Source organism: Lissotriton helveticus, chromosome 5_1 (assembly GCF_964261635.1).
Source record: "Lissotriton helveticus chromosome 5_1, aLisHel1.1, whole genome shotgun sequence".
In the NCBI taxonomy this organism is placed as follows: domain Eukaryota; kingdom Metazoa; phylum Chordata; class Amphibia; order Caudata; family Salamandridae; genus Lissotriton; species Lissotriton helveticus.
The window spans coordinates 711,564,432-711,579,926 of NC_136065.1; positions in this window are offsets into that span (position 1 = coordinate 711,564,432).

Genomic DNA, 15,495 nt, shown 5'->3' on the forward strand with positions numbered 1-15,495 from the left:
CATAGCAGGAAACTGACATGACAATGTACAAGTACAACTTCACATCCCTGATGGTATAGAAATGTTAACTGTCCCACATCAAATAGGCATCTGCCCACAAACAATCACAATGTATATTGTCATGCAGTCCGTTAGTAAAGTTGTACAATGCGTGAACATACATGTGAACATAATGTCAAGCTGCATCTCCCCTTCACATTGCAGAGAGAGAATCAACCCCCCTTCAGAGCACACCCAACAACACAGCACTGATGATGGAGAGGACCTCACAACAGCGACACCGACGCCCTCCAACAGCTCATGGGTAGCTCCAGCACCCCACCTGCAACGAGGAGACCCCACCTCTTGCACAGAAGACACAGCAGGAAGCACCCACCACCACAGCTGTCTCAGAGGACCCCCACGACCAACACATGGCATTCCAACTCCGTGTGTTAGGGTGCCAGGAGAAGATGGTTGATTAGCTGCGGGTGTGGTTTGTCCTCATGGCAGCCAAACTAGATGTCGTATGAGGGTGTCTAAGTCCCATCAGGGACCACTCAGAGGCCTTAACGGAAGCCCACTGTCCGGTCCATGCTCTCCAACAATCCATGGCTGACATTGTTAGAGACATGACTCTGAGCCAAGAACAATTGTCTAGTCAGAGTGGCTTCAGCTATGTCACCCAGGAGTTGGGACACATAAGGAGAATGATGGAGAGCTGAGAGCGGATGCAGGCGGAAAGAATGTTTGCGACGGCTGCACACCAGCAAGATGTAGCTGGGATCTTCCATGTTATGTTATGTTAAATGGAGTTTTGTTAAGCGCTCAGCTACTCAAACAGAGTGTCCCGGCGCTGTCAGACCCAGCAGCAACACAACCAAAGCAAGGAGATTATTGACAGAATAGCCATGTTTTAAGCTCTTTCCTGAAAGACAACAGATTCCCGCTCTTTCTCAATGACAATGGCAGTGCATTCCAGGCACGGGGCGCGAGATATTTGAAAGAGCGACCCCCCATCCTAGCACGCCTAATTGCCGGCATAGTGGCCAGAGACAATGACGCAGAGCGTAAGGCTCTGGACGGATAGTCAAAACAAATCCTCTTCCTCAGGTACCGAGCACCTGTGCCGTGGAGTGCCTTAAATGCGATGGTCAGCGCCTTGAACTCGATACGTTTTCGAATCGGCAGCCAGTGGAGAGATTTCAACAATCCCGCCACATGGGATCTCCAGCCAAGGCCAAAGATTGCACGAGCGGCCGAATTCTGTACCACCTGCAGGCGGGATAGAAGGTACTCAGGAAGGCCGAGGTAGAGCACATTGGCATAATCCAGCCTTGATCCCACCAAGGCTTGCACCGTGCTTTTCCTGTGGGCAATGGATAGGAAAGGGAGAAATTTTCTGAGCATTTTTAATATCCCAAAGCATTGCCCAACCAGGTCCATAATCTGAGGTTTAAGAGTAAGACAGTTATCCATCTTAACTCCGAGATTTTTAGCCGCCACAGTGTCGGCAGAAGGAGGAAACATAGCAGCCGGCCACCAGGACTTCCAACAAGGGTCCGGTAGACATCCAAAGAAGAGAACCTCCGATTTGTCTGATTTGCATTTCAGCTGGTGTAAAAACCTGGGTCGGGTCGGGGACAATCGATATTTGCCCGGCGGTATGGCCTCTGTGACCCTCTAGTTAATTAATCAATGAAGAGGCAGGCGCTGGAGACTGGAAGGCAGGAAACAAGGTTTTTTTATTCTCTCCGGAGGAGAACACAACGAAACGGACAGAAGGTATCGTTCTGAGGTGCTCTAACTTACGTTTGAGGCCTGGCCCCTTATATACAGTGTTTGTGGTTTTTATTATAGTTTACATACAAGTGACAAAGCTTTGATATACGGAAAGACATTCCCGGAATCCCCCTTTGGGGCCCGTTCCCACACACATTTGCAGTTGAAATCCCCACCCTAGTCATAACAGGTGATGAGTATCACGCAGCTGGATATTCCGCTGATTCACGGAATGTGGGGGGTTTGATCGGGTCTCATGGAGTGGGGGCTTTGATCAACCCGGGGATCCTTTGATGGGGGACGCTTTCTATTGTACGGGGAGGGGCAAGGAATGGTATCGGCAGAGCTGGGTGTCGGCCTGGGAACGGGGAAGACAAAACGGGCACACGGGGAAAAGGGGGTTTGCATCTAAGGGCCGGAGATCATGAAAGGGAAGCAGGGAGGTGTCGCGCTGGGAACAGGATGGGGGCCTGGGGCAGAGCAGCGCCGAAGAGGGGTTTATGACTCAAGGCAGGTGCAAGCAGGGGGTGGTCAGCGTGCAGGCTTAGTGAAGGCGAAGGGCTATGTCAGGGGCCAGCGGCATGCAAAAGGGTTCGTTCTGATCGGGGCATCTTAAAAAAATGGCGGGCGCGCACGACAAAAGTGTGGCATCAGGGGAAGAGGCAAGATGGCGCAGATAATGTTCACCAGAACGTACTAATTTTCAACAGTCCTCCCTTTAACATATTCAAGACATCTTGCTGGTTCATTTTCTACTTGGTTCTATTGTGATGGGCATGAGAAAGGAAACGGTAGGAACCCTAGAGGAAAAGAGTTGTAAACAATACATTTTAACATTTCTAGTTTTTAGGAGGTGAGCCTATTTGATAAACTTTGATCAATTTGTTTTAGCAGGAAAGTCATAGAAATGTAATACAAAAACGATTCTGTAGCGTGAGCAGCAAGCATATTTCATACTGGCAGGTTATTACATATATATCAGGTTCGGATTGGAGCATGATCAATACAATGGCGGCTGGGAGAGAAATGAGGTCTAGCAGAAACGGCGATTGGGGATGTCAAATGTTCGAAGTTTAACGAGTTCTCATTATTCTTTGTTGCCTTTCGTTGGCGCTGTTGAGCACCGGCGGTGGAGCTGCAAGTCCAGCTCTGTTCTAAGTTCTGCGTTGCAGGGCACGACCCTTTCCTCGCGTTTCTGGTCGGAAAGGTCCTTTTCGCCCTGTGTCCTTTGAGGTGATTGTCAGAAAGTTCAAATGGAAGAAGAGCGTACAAAACAGTCCATAGGGTAGGTCAGAGGAAAAGGGGGATGGAGCAGGGCCAAATTAGGAACAAACTAGGGGAACGAGAGACTTCAAATAGGCGGGCGTGTGACCGAATTCAGAGAGCGGGGACTTGTCGACAGGCACTGGACATCGAGCAGGGGCATCAGGTCGACCCTTTCTTCTCATGTTGTCGAAAACAGTGCCTCGTCCTGCAGCTCTTTTCAGTCGTGGTCTCGCCTTGGCTAATGTCGCAGGTGTTCCTTAGTCTGCAGTCAGGCCTCGTGCTCCCACATCCGGTCCTTCTCTCCTCCAACAGCAGTACCCTTAAACAAGTTTGAAAAGACAGTCTTTAGTGAATTTGCAGATGAAGATAATCAAAAAGTCTATTTCTCTCCCAGCTCCAGGCAAAGAATGAAAAATGCCCGTTATGTTAGTGTTTACAACTGGCATATGAATGACCGGTGACGGGTTTGTTGGATTTACTATGACTTTCCTTTACAATTAGTTACTACACAGGTATTTTGCTGAGAGACGAACATGGCTAAACATTTCCTTTCTATGGATGCATCCTGCTTTTCAACTACTACGGGGTTCATTTTGATGATTTCTTTACCTTGGACTAGTCTGTTAACCTTGTAAAACATCATTCTGGGTCCTACGTAACCTTTTACAGCCCGATTACTTGATTAGAAAGGACAGGGGTTTTATGGGAAACAACCAGGGACATAGGAAACTTGTGGTAAGGGCATAAATCGACCCATCTCTCACGACTGGAAACGAGGGGCAGTTTCATAATTCCAGTTTTTGGGCGGCTGATACAGGGGAGGTAACAGGGGTGATCATTTTTCCGGTTTGGGTATTGCGACCATTCGGGGAGGGGAGGGTCGCGTATTCTGAGGTCCTTGTTTTATACCATAGGAGACGTTGACATGTAGTTCCCTTATTTTCGGGTCAGATTAGGGAACCTCTGTCGTCTTACCTGTCCTTTCCCTTACGGCCCAACCTTGGTTCATTGACTTCTAGCGGAAAAGGAGAGGTAACGACGCGGCCTCAGGGTGATTGTATTAAAGACAAGTTTTTGTGCAAATACTGACGGTATTTGAAGCCAATTAGGTGGTGTGCTAGGGGTGGCAGTCTGCCAATTTCGGGGCTAATCACTCGGAAGAGTGGGAGTGCAAAAATAGAGGGAGAGAGAGAGAGAGAGAGAGAGAGAGAGAGAGAGAGAGAGAGAGAGAGAGAGAGAGATAGAGAGTGCAACGGCAGACTAAATAGTACACGTGCAACAGAGAGGGTGGCAGTGTATTCAAGAAAGGCTATTTAGTGCATTACACAGTAAAAGGCATTCACGGGTCTGCGTTAGAATCTTGTAATCATGCAGTTTGAGCATTAGACAGGGTAGAGGGGACGTGCTTTGAGAAAAAAGGGAAAGAAGAAAGGAGGTACCATTTTGTCGCACTTCTCGCATTCTCGGTCCTTCGACCAGTTGGGTCAACGCCTCAGTCACACACACACATTCCCTCATAGTTTCGCATCATACGTGACATGGGTTCATTCATCCGGTCTGGTTTAAGGGTGATCACTTTTTATCAGGTTGTGCTAATTTCTTTCGGGTTTGTTCGATACGTGAGTAGTTTGCAGGCGTGCTTAGACACCACCTTGCGGCACCAGTCCGCTTCGTGTATTAGACATGGCAAGGCTTCAGATCTTCGCCACACCTTGGCTGTAATCTCTGATGTAACCTGCAGAGGGAGGAAAAAAAGGGGGGTGGGGGAGACAGCATTCGCGCGCATTCAAATACATGGATTCATAAGTCCTTTACTTACCTCTTACTCGTCTTTCCTCCTTGGGGCAGGGTCCCCGGGGATATGGTTTCTGGAGTCGAGGGGGGGTAGTGTGTCCATATAGGTCGTGTGCGGGGAAACGTAAAAAGGAAACCAGAGGTGCCTAGTGCGAGGTATCTAGTCAAAGGATGTATCTCACTATCGGGGTCCTTAAACCTCTTTCAACGCTGTGGCGTTCTAAGGTTCTTCGGTTCTTGGGTCCCTGATACTTTGGAACGTGGTACTTTATAACATTTATATTATTTCATTTCACCCTCCTTTTACATTCCCTCATTTACACCGTTCGTTTTACCCATCCTTGGAAGTCAAGGTCTTCCTCTACGCGAGAGTTCATGGGTCAGTCGCGTACTTTGAAGGCGGAGTGTCGTGTTGTCGATCCGATCCGTCCTCCGGGGCTGGGCAACCATCTTCTTTTAACCTTAAAGAGAGAGCAGAGTAGGGTGCACAGAAAAGAACTTTCCCACCGATCCCACATTTTTAAAATAAAGCATGCAATACCCGTCCATAGTTTCAAAAACTTTATTTTGTAAAATTATTTCAGCATGTGGATTATGAGGGTGCGGTCGTATTTGGCCGGTCGTGGTAACGGCTAAAGTGCTTACAGTGGGGGGGTGTCGCTTGCAGCAAAAAAACATCGGAAAGTTTTACTCATTTCATTTGTAAGAAACTAAAACGTCTATTAATTGGCTGGGGGTTCGGGGGCATTTATTTTCATAATTTAGAAGCATAATCACAATAGTTGTAATCAGATTTCCTATATGCATACCGTACGTGTGCGTCGTAAACGAGGTTTACATCAATTATAAAAATATAATACATTGTACATTTGTAATCAACATTTGTAACGGGGATCCTTTCATACTGTTCGTCGAGTGAGTTCTCCTTGTCTTTTCTAGCCAAGTGTACAAAGGATCATATAAAATCTCAGAACATCAAGTTTATATTAGTGCGAAGGAACACCACGAGGTGTTTGTAAGTTCCGATTGATACCAGCGCCATTTTGGGCGGGGCCGGCTCAGTCCGGAAGCAGCATCAGGGGAAATGTTTCCCATTACTGGCAGTTTGGACCAGAGTCCTTTTCGGCAGTTCTAGAATCCATGCTAACAGAAGGAGTGGCAATGTCATGTTTGTTTCGTTGGCGATCAAGGCAGCCGTCCCTTACCGGAAACCTGCAAAGGCCAAAGGTTCCGTCGGGGACCTTTGTAGGATCTTCAAGGCTGCGGAGATGCTGTCGGAGATGGGGGTTCGTGCTCCAGGGGGCAAATGTCCGAGTTATATGCTGGTCAAAGTTACTCTAGTGGCCGGGGCCCGCCTTCCAGCGGACCCAGACGCCATTTTGAGGCCCTACAGGGGCCACTCTCGTCGAGTTTGCAAGAGTGGGAGAGATCCTTCGGAGTGAAAGGAAGAGGTCTCTGTTTCGTGAAAGCGGGACGTTCGGCTGGGGTGCAGCTGTGATGCCCCCACCTGGGGGGCGAGGGAGACTGGTTCGCATCGTCTCCTTCTCCCGGTGCACTCCATGCCGCTCCTTTTCATCGCCCCGCATGAAGGTTTCTCCACATCCGGTGTTCCCCAAGTCCTGTGCTCGGTGCTGTGGGAGTATGGCCCCCTGTGGCGCGCATTCGGCGCGGCACGAGTATCAGTGCAGTCATTGCAGGTTCGGTGTTCCGAAAATGTGGCCACCATTGTACGTTCGGTGCTGCGCAAGTACTGGGGTGCCACCATGGTGTGTTCGGTGCTGTGGAAGTATTGGCACCATCGCCTGACTGGGGGTGTTCGGTGTCGGGCCGGGGGCTGGGAAACCTCCTATCGGTGGAGGTGGGAGAGGCTCGTCCGCGTCGCCTCTCCCTCCCAGCCCAACTTGGACAAATTGTTGTGGAGGTACGTGCAGGACATCCCGCCGTCCAGAGCTGCTGCGGCTGTTACGGAAGAGAAAAGGAAAAAAGGTGCCTCGTTCTCCTCTGGACATGTGGCGGGACTACCTACAACAGCCCGGCTGCTGGCTCCTGCCTCTCCTCCGGCTCCCCCATACGTTAAGATTTCCTGACCAAGAGTTGGCGGCCGGGCCCGCCTTATATGGGTTGCCGTTGGTTGGGCGTAGCCGTAACCCTGCCCAACTTTGGAAGGTTCCAGAATGGGGGGGGGGGGCGAATGTTCTGTTTGACTTTCATTTTTCTACAGTTTTACCGTTATTATTCCTTGTTTGTTGTGCTAAATTAAAAGTTCAAGTTCATTAATGGTCTACGGATTTTGTTTTACCATTTCTTTCTTTCAAGGTTGCTTTTTATGCTAAGTTTCTGCTAACAGAGGTTGAGTAACATGGAAACACGTGTAGAGGGATGACGCAGATTTGTACATTACATACACACAAACTCAGACGGGGGGCAGTACAAGTACGACATACAAAGACCCAAGACAAATATAAAACAGTTATTGGTCATAATTATCTCTTTCTGTCTGTGAATTTGAAACGAGGCTGGGTTCCTGTCTTGACATTGCCCGACCTAGGAGAACTTGAGCATGCCGCTGAGATTTTCCTGGCGAAATCTGTGCCATCGGGCATAATCAAACGTGGTGGTTCTGTCTGGTCTGTCTATGTAAGTCGGGTTCTTCTTTGTCTCGCGCTTTTTCCCGTACTGCCGGTCTGTCGTTCCTGTCGGCCCTTTGCCTTTACTCACGCTCAGTAGAGTCGGGCATTGGGCTTTCCAGTGTCCGACATACCTACAAAAAGCGCATTGGTCTGGCCCTAAGTCTAGTCGTCTTTTGCATAGTGTCGGGGGATAAGTTGTGGGTAGCGGTGTCCTGGGGTTGTCCTGTCGGTATATTTCTCTACTTGGTTTGTCCTCGTCTTTTCTCTGTCGTTTCGTAGCCTCTCTGCGCCACATACCGAGACTGTCGAGCATAATTGGCGTTGTCTTATTATTTCGAAGGGCTATTTCTAACGTTTCTATTTTATCAAGGTCAAAGGATCCTGTCAGTGGCCACTGTTTGTCTTGACTCTCTTCGGTATACTTGTGCCACAATTTATTATAGGCTATGGTGACTAATCCATAGTTTATGAACATGTCCTTATTAGGGGTGCCTTCTAATGGAGCTATATGGTCCACCTCTAATACGCGGTCCGGGCTAAACAGGCTATTTATCAGTGGGGAGAAGACAGACATGACGGCTCGTAACGAGGGACTAAAAAGTCAGCACTGCCTATCTTATCACTAGGTGCAAAGACCGTACAGAATATTTCTATTCGACGTTGTTTGCAGGCAGTGAATACCTCATGGATCAAAAAAAAAATAATAATAAAAACCAAACGACCAATAAATAACAATGGGGAGAATGAGTAGGTCCGCAAAGATCTGCGTTACCTACCTTTTTCACTATCTGCAAAAAGGGTGGTCTCTTCCCTGTTTGCAGACAGGGAATCTCCAGGAAACAATAGTTTTGCGAACAACAGTTCAGTTTCAAGTAATTATTGCGTGGGGGAGAAGAAATAAGCACGGTTGCTGCCCTACCTATCCTCCACTGCTTGCAAAGAGAGAGAGCCCGTTGTTTCTCCGTTTGCAGACAGTGAATCTCCAAACAAATAAAAAAAAGAGCAATACTAGTATTTTTAAACAAACAAGCAATCAAGCAATTTTTCGCAACTTGTCGTGGTAACACGACCTTACCCGGACCGTATGGACAGTTTCTTGTCTTCCGAATCCAGCGCCCGATCGTCCTCTTTTTCTCGTATTTCTCACGGCACTCCTGATGGTTCCCAGTCAGGACCGTAGATCACTCGAGAGAGGTCTGTTCGGAACTAGTGAAGTTCGGATGATCGGCTGCCAGACGAGGGTCTATTGGGCAAGAGCTCTCCCGATCGTTGCAGTCGTTCACTCTGTCGTCGGGACCTCTCCCACTGGATCCACGAGTCGCTGATGGGCCCCACGCTTGGGACGCCAATTGTAAAAACCTGGGTCGGGTCGGGGACAATCGATATTTGCCCGGCGGTATGGCCTCTGTGACCCTCTAGTTAATTAATCAATGAAGAGGCAGGCGCTGGAGACTGGAAGGCAGGAAACAAGGTTTTTTTATTCTCTCCGGAGGAGAACACAACGAAACGGACAGAAGGTATCGTTCTGAGGTGCTCTAACTTACGTTTGAGGCCTGGCCCCTTATATACAGTGTTTGTGGTTTTTATTATAGTTTACATACAAGTGACAAAGCTTTGATATACGGAAAGACATTCCCGGAATCCCCCTTTGGGGCCCGTTCCCACACACATTTGCAGTTGAAATCCCCACCCTAGTCATAACAGGTGATGAGTATCACGCAGCTGGATATTCCGCTGATTCACGGAATGTGGGGGGTTTGATCGGGTCTCATGGAGTGGGGGCTTTGATCAACCCGGGGATCCTTTGATGGGGGACGCTTTCTATTGTACGGGGAGGGGCAAGGAATGGTATCGGCAGAGCTGGGTGTCGGCCTGGGAACGGGGAAGACAAAACGGGCACACGGGGAAAAGGGGGTTTGCATCTAAGGGCCGGAGATCATGAAAGGGAAGCAGGGAGGTGTCGCGCTGGGAACAGGATGGGGGCCTGGGGCAGAGCAGCGCCGAAGAGGGGTTTATGACTCAAGGCAGGTGCAAGCAGGGGGTGGTCAGCGTGCAGGCTTAGTGAAGGCGAAGGGCTATGTCAGGGGCCAGCGGCATGCAAAAGGGTTCGTTCTGATCGGGGCATCTTAAAAAAATGGCGGGCGCGCACGACAAAAGTGTGGCATCAGGGGAAGAGGCAAGATGGCGCAGATAATGTTCACCAGAACGTACTAATTTTCAACACTGGTTAAGTTGAAACCAGGCAAAAACCGCACCCAGGCAACTCTTAATGAGTTCTCCGTCGAAGTCCATGTTCTTTCCACAAGTGAAAAAGAGCTGGGTATCATCGGTGTATGAGACAATCTGGGCACCAAATGACTCAGCCAGCGCCGACAGAGGGGACATATAGATATTAAAGAGAGTGGGGCTTAGAATCGACCCTTGAGGGACTCCCACCTCCAGCGGCGGCACTAAGGCTGAGTACGGAGGGGCCCAGACTGTCTGTTGTCGGATTGAGAGAAAGGACTCAAACCATCTGAGCACCGTTCCCCCCACGCCAATCTCCAAGAGTCTTGCCAGGAGACAGTCATGGGTAACGGTGTCGAACGCCGCCGACAGATCTAACAACACCAGCAATGCTTTCCCTCCTTTGTCCTGGACCTCCTTGATTGCTTCCGACACCTCCAGCAGCGCCGTTTCGGTGCTCATATTTGCCCGAAAGTCGGACTGGGTATGATGGAGGACACCATGTGACTCCACATAGTCCGAGAGGACAGTCTGCACATGTTTCTCCGCGACCTTGGCCAGAACCGGGAGCAAAGATATAGGCCGATAATTGGCATGCATACTCGGGTCTAAGGACGGCTTCTTTAAAAGAGGGAGAACTAAAGCTTGTTTCCAGGCTGGCGGAACTACCCCTGTCTCAAGAGAGAGATTCAAAATTGAATTAATGATGGGATTAATGACAGATGCCATTTTTGCTAGATACTTAGCGGGACAGGGGTCCTGCGGCGTGCCAGATCTCAGTTCAGTTTAATCTTTATTTCGTTGACTTGCAACATAAAAGATGCAATAAAATATGACAAAACATGATAAAATTCACCATATATACAGCTTACAGTTCATTATGGTTCAGTACCCCGCTATAGGAGCAACATTTCATCATATTTGGACACACAGAATACAATTTTATATTTGGCGCAAAAAATGCATAAATATGTTAAAATGTTTAAAATCACATTAAAAAAACATTAAATTGATTATAACAACCGGGAGTTTGGGAAGACATAAATGGCTAGGCATAATTCATGATTTATAAGATATCAGGATGGCACTTTTTCCTTATTTAAAACGAAAGCTTTAATTTCCTGCTGGTATAGTAAACGGACAATAGAAATGTACTGATTCCGAACACGAATACTTGGCTGGTGTCCGTGCTTAGGATCCTACCAGCTTCCCTATGCGAAATAGAACCAATATTGTGGCACAGAGGGACAATCCATCTTTTCCTCGCCTTTACATAACTAGGGCAGAAAAATAATACATGATAGATATCCTCCCTTTGATTGTTGGTACATATGCTGCAGCAGTCATTATCTGTCTTCCCCCAACTTTTCTCTGTTACTTTAAATCTCAGCATGCCATATCTAAATTTCAAATACAGAGTTTTGGTCAGTGGTGGCTCGATTTCATCTAAAAATTGTTCAAAAGATGCCTCATTTTTTACCATAAGGAATTTTTCTGTAAGAGGACCATGTGTTCTTATGTACACGGAATCGTTGCTCACGTATGACCAAAAAGACAGTTTGACTATTTTCTTAGAAACTGAGTTTAAAGAACCTGGCTCGTTCCAGAAGTGCATTAATCCTAGCTTGATTAGCCAGGTTTTTACGTGTTTAAACCAAAAGATTTTCCTGTCACTATCAAGTTCAAGGACCTCTTTCAAGCCATTTTTATAATCTGATAGTTCAATTGTTGTCCATAGTCTGACCCACAACAATACTGGTCTCAATATTGCATGATGATCTGTGTGTTTAATGTTTAAGTCAAGAAATAGGGGAATAAGCGGAGTGTTATTAGGAATTTTTAAAAGACCCCTAATAAACTTATTCTCAAGTACTTCAAAAGTTTTCTTACATACTGGCCCCCAAATTTCCGCCCCATACAATGAGGCTGATTGGACCTTATATCTAAAAAGCTCCACTGCTGGGGTGACCGCCTTATTGACACTTTTGTTGTGTCTCTGCAATATGGGAAAACAATTTTGTTTAAACACCAGTTTTGATTTCTCTAGTTGTGGGCCCCATCCCATTAAAGAATCTAGCAGGACTCCCAGATATGTAAAGCTATGTTCGTAGTCTAATTTTTGTCCGTTTAACATTAAATTCCTTTTAAAAGTTTTGTGCGGGTTTAGTGCCATGTATTTAGTTTTTTTTATATTGATTTCTAGTCCTTTCAAAGTACAATACTGTTGGAACCTGTCTAAAAGGGTCTGGAGGCCGCGTGGTGTTTGCGAAATTAAAATTGTATCATCCGCAAAAAGGAGGGACGCAACACGTGCCAGATCTCATTTGAGATAGAAATTCCAGCGAAGCTTTCGGCTCCATGGGAGGGAAATACGCCAGAGTGGGCTGTCCCGCGGCAGGCAAGAAGGAGAGAGGTCTCAAGTTAGAGGCTACCACAATCGCAGCAGGAGGAAACGTAGCCTGGATGCTTTTGATCTTATTAGCAAAAAAGCTTGCCAGTTGGGAGATCCAAGATTCCGAAAAGGAACACTTAGGGGTAATCAAGGCCGGCGATGTGAATTCCTTCACAATCAAGAAGATTTCCTTACTGGTGTTAGTGGCCTCCTCGATTCTCCTGGCAAAGTAGGATTTCTTTGCCGCATAAATTTCCTTATGATATGCCTTGACGCAACGTCTATAGGCCTCCTTCAAAGGTAGATAGTAATTTGATCGCCAAGCTCTTCCAGCCTTCCTACAAAGCCTACGGCGGGCGTTGAGCGCTGGCATAAACCAAGGTGCAGAGGCACGAGTAGAGTTCTTAAGAGTCCGCTGGGGAGGGACCAACTCCCCAAGGCATTGCGCTAGTCACGATTGGAAGAAATCAAGATCCTCCTCTAAATAACCTGTCGACGGGCAAGGGTGTGCAATCATGTCCCGTGACACTCGATAGAAGGCACGGGGTGTCTGGGGCAACTGGCCAATCCCTCTAATGGAAGGGCTAGAATTGTACTGAATATCAAAGTTCACCAACAGATGGTCAGACCACAACACAGGGGGGCAACAGCAATAGGGATTGTAGAAAAAATGTGATCCAGCATATGCCCCTTGTTGCGGGAGGGGGAAGCCAGATAAGGCAGCAGGCCCTGCGGTTTAGTGGTGTCCAAAAGCTTGATGGTATCAGCAGCAGCAGGCAAATCCTGGTGGATGTTAAAATCGCCTAAAAGCATGCAGTGCTTAAACTGCACACTCATTGCCGCAATCACCGAATGTAGCCCCTCATGAAAAGACCCGATAGGCCCAGGGGGCCTTAGACCAACAATCCCACGCAGGAGTGGGCGGTGAGAGTGTCAGACAGAATCCCAAAGCTTCTGCCCCATGAATATCATCCATTGGGACAATTGAACACTCAAAGCGTCTATCAATCACCAGCGCCACTCCACCCCCTCTGCCCGTACCCCGATCTTTCCTCAGCATAAAATAGTTGGGGGGAAGAGCATTGGCGACATCCGGACCGAACGCCTCGCCCAGCCAGGTTTCTGTCAGGAAGAGGCAAGCAGGTTTAGAATTTGATAATAGATCAAACAGGTCCTGAGCGTGTTTGCTCACAGACGGCGTATTCAGAAGAGCGCAGGTAATACTGCGTTTCGGCGGTCCCCGACCAGGCGTCAGCTCATAGGAGTACACAACTTCCGTGTGGGCCCCCCCACACCAGTCCTCATTCACTAACCACACCCGGCGCAGTGAAAATTGCCCTTAAAGCAGCGGCCCTGTACAGAACAGCCGCTATTGCTATTTCCTCTTAAACTCAGGAGATGCGATGAAGAATACCTGTGTGGTTCTCCCAGGGCTTGCGACTGGAGGTCGCCCACCCGTCCGCCCCCGTCCGCCTCCTGGACGCTGACGGGCGCAGACGGGCTTTCCTTGGGCGCTCCTTTGGCGCGGGTCAGACGCGTCCGCTGCGCGGAGCCATCACCGTCTAAATTTATAGTTCCCGCCCGTGAGGCAGCAAGCCTAGTCCGCCGACTAGCAAGCCTGCCTCATCCAAAATTGCCGCCAAACTAATGCGCAGCCTCCCAGTCCCACAATACCCCTCAGCTCCTCGTCGGCTGAGAGGGGGGCAACCAGATGGACTCGGCGCTAGGGTGGCAAGGAAGAACGGCGCGGCAGTCAGGGGAGTCAGGTAAGTGCTCAGATATGCCCATGCCCTGCAGAACCTCTTCATGGCATTGCCACCACAAGTCCTGGCACGGATGAATGCTGCTGCTACCACTCCATCCACATCTCTGCTCCCTGAAGTTTCAGTGCCACACAGTGGGGCTGACGTTCCATCTCTGGCCCCTGATGTGTCACTGCCACACAGTGATGCAGACAGAGCACCACCACCAACATGTGATGGACCTGACACATCAGAGGATGAAGATGAGGATGAATCCGGCTGTGTGGTCATAATGGAGTGGTAGCGTTCATCTCCGTCACATGGCCGGTTTCAGCATGATTCTGCCCTCTACATCATGCCCTGGAATAACACCTTCAACTGTCCCTGATACACTCAGCGACACTCACCTTGGACCTCAACATGGACTGCCATATTTGTTCTGGTCACCAATGACACAGCAATCACACTGCGGCCTGAAGTCTTCCACTTCTGATTAACTTGTCAATCCCTAAAGGACTCTGCTTGGCCCTCCACGGGGCAACACTGTACAGCTTCAATACACCACTGAATGTGAATAAAACATTCAAATTCACACAGATGTGTCATGGCTTTAATCAATTAAGTATGTAAGTAGGGATGAATGTAGGGACAGTGATTCAACAAAAAGGTACTCCCTGGTTAATGCTATCAATGCGCATGTATGGCCGTGACCCAGATAGGCAGTGGGACACACATTGTCATTCAAATCAACACTCATCACCGTTGAATTCAAGTTTATTAGCATATGCGTGTCAGTATGGGCAAGATAAGTGCCACAACATGCAAACCAATGCTGCAATATGTCAAAATGAGGAACATTGCCAAGCGCCGCTCTCCACTCCGGGGAAGTGCCTCACCTTTCACAGGTGTGTGTTAACCCGCGTTGTTGTCCGCTCATATTGTCTGAGTCCGGGCGAATGAAGCCATGTCCCCTTATGTCGTGGGGTATGTGACCAGATCTCCAAGATGCAACAAGGTGTTGGGATATGTGCAATGGGTTCAAATAAGTTGTGGCTGCAGGTATGTTGTTACTCGTCCATGAAAGCGATTGCAGCTTCGTAGGCCATCATTTCCAACATGAGGTCTTTGTCGACTTCAACAAACAGGACTGTGAGTCCATCTATTAGCAGGTCCGGACAGATGCGCTGTGTCCACTCCCTTTCACCAATAAGCACTACAGCCTAATAGGGGAGCAGTTCAATGAGGTCACTGCACTCAAGAATTTGTGCAATGTCCCCGCTCCAGCTGCCAGCATGTATGCCAAATAGCAAGGCATCCCATAAACGGGTATCACAGTGACACAACTGGTCGTGTGCCAACAGGGGGCGCCCACACGTCGAAATCCAGTTCAGCTACCATCCAGATGGTTAGGCAGACATTCCTGCACCACTGGAATATGTAAATATGCACGATCGACAATGCAACACAGCTGAACACAGGTGACGTTGGCAAGGCGGAATCTTAGCCGGTAACTGATCCGCATCACTGCCATTGGCAGTGCCCCCAGTAAATGCAGTATACGTGCACGGTACAGTTCCACATGACAGGGGTTGTGCATGTGTCCGGGATGCTATGCCATTGTGTCAGTGGCTCTGGTTGAAGCGGCACTGTCCTGACCTGCGCCAGTTCTGTTGATGAAAGGTCA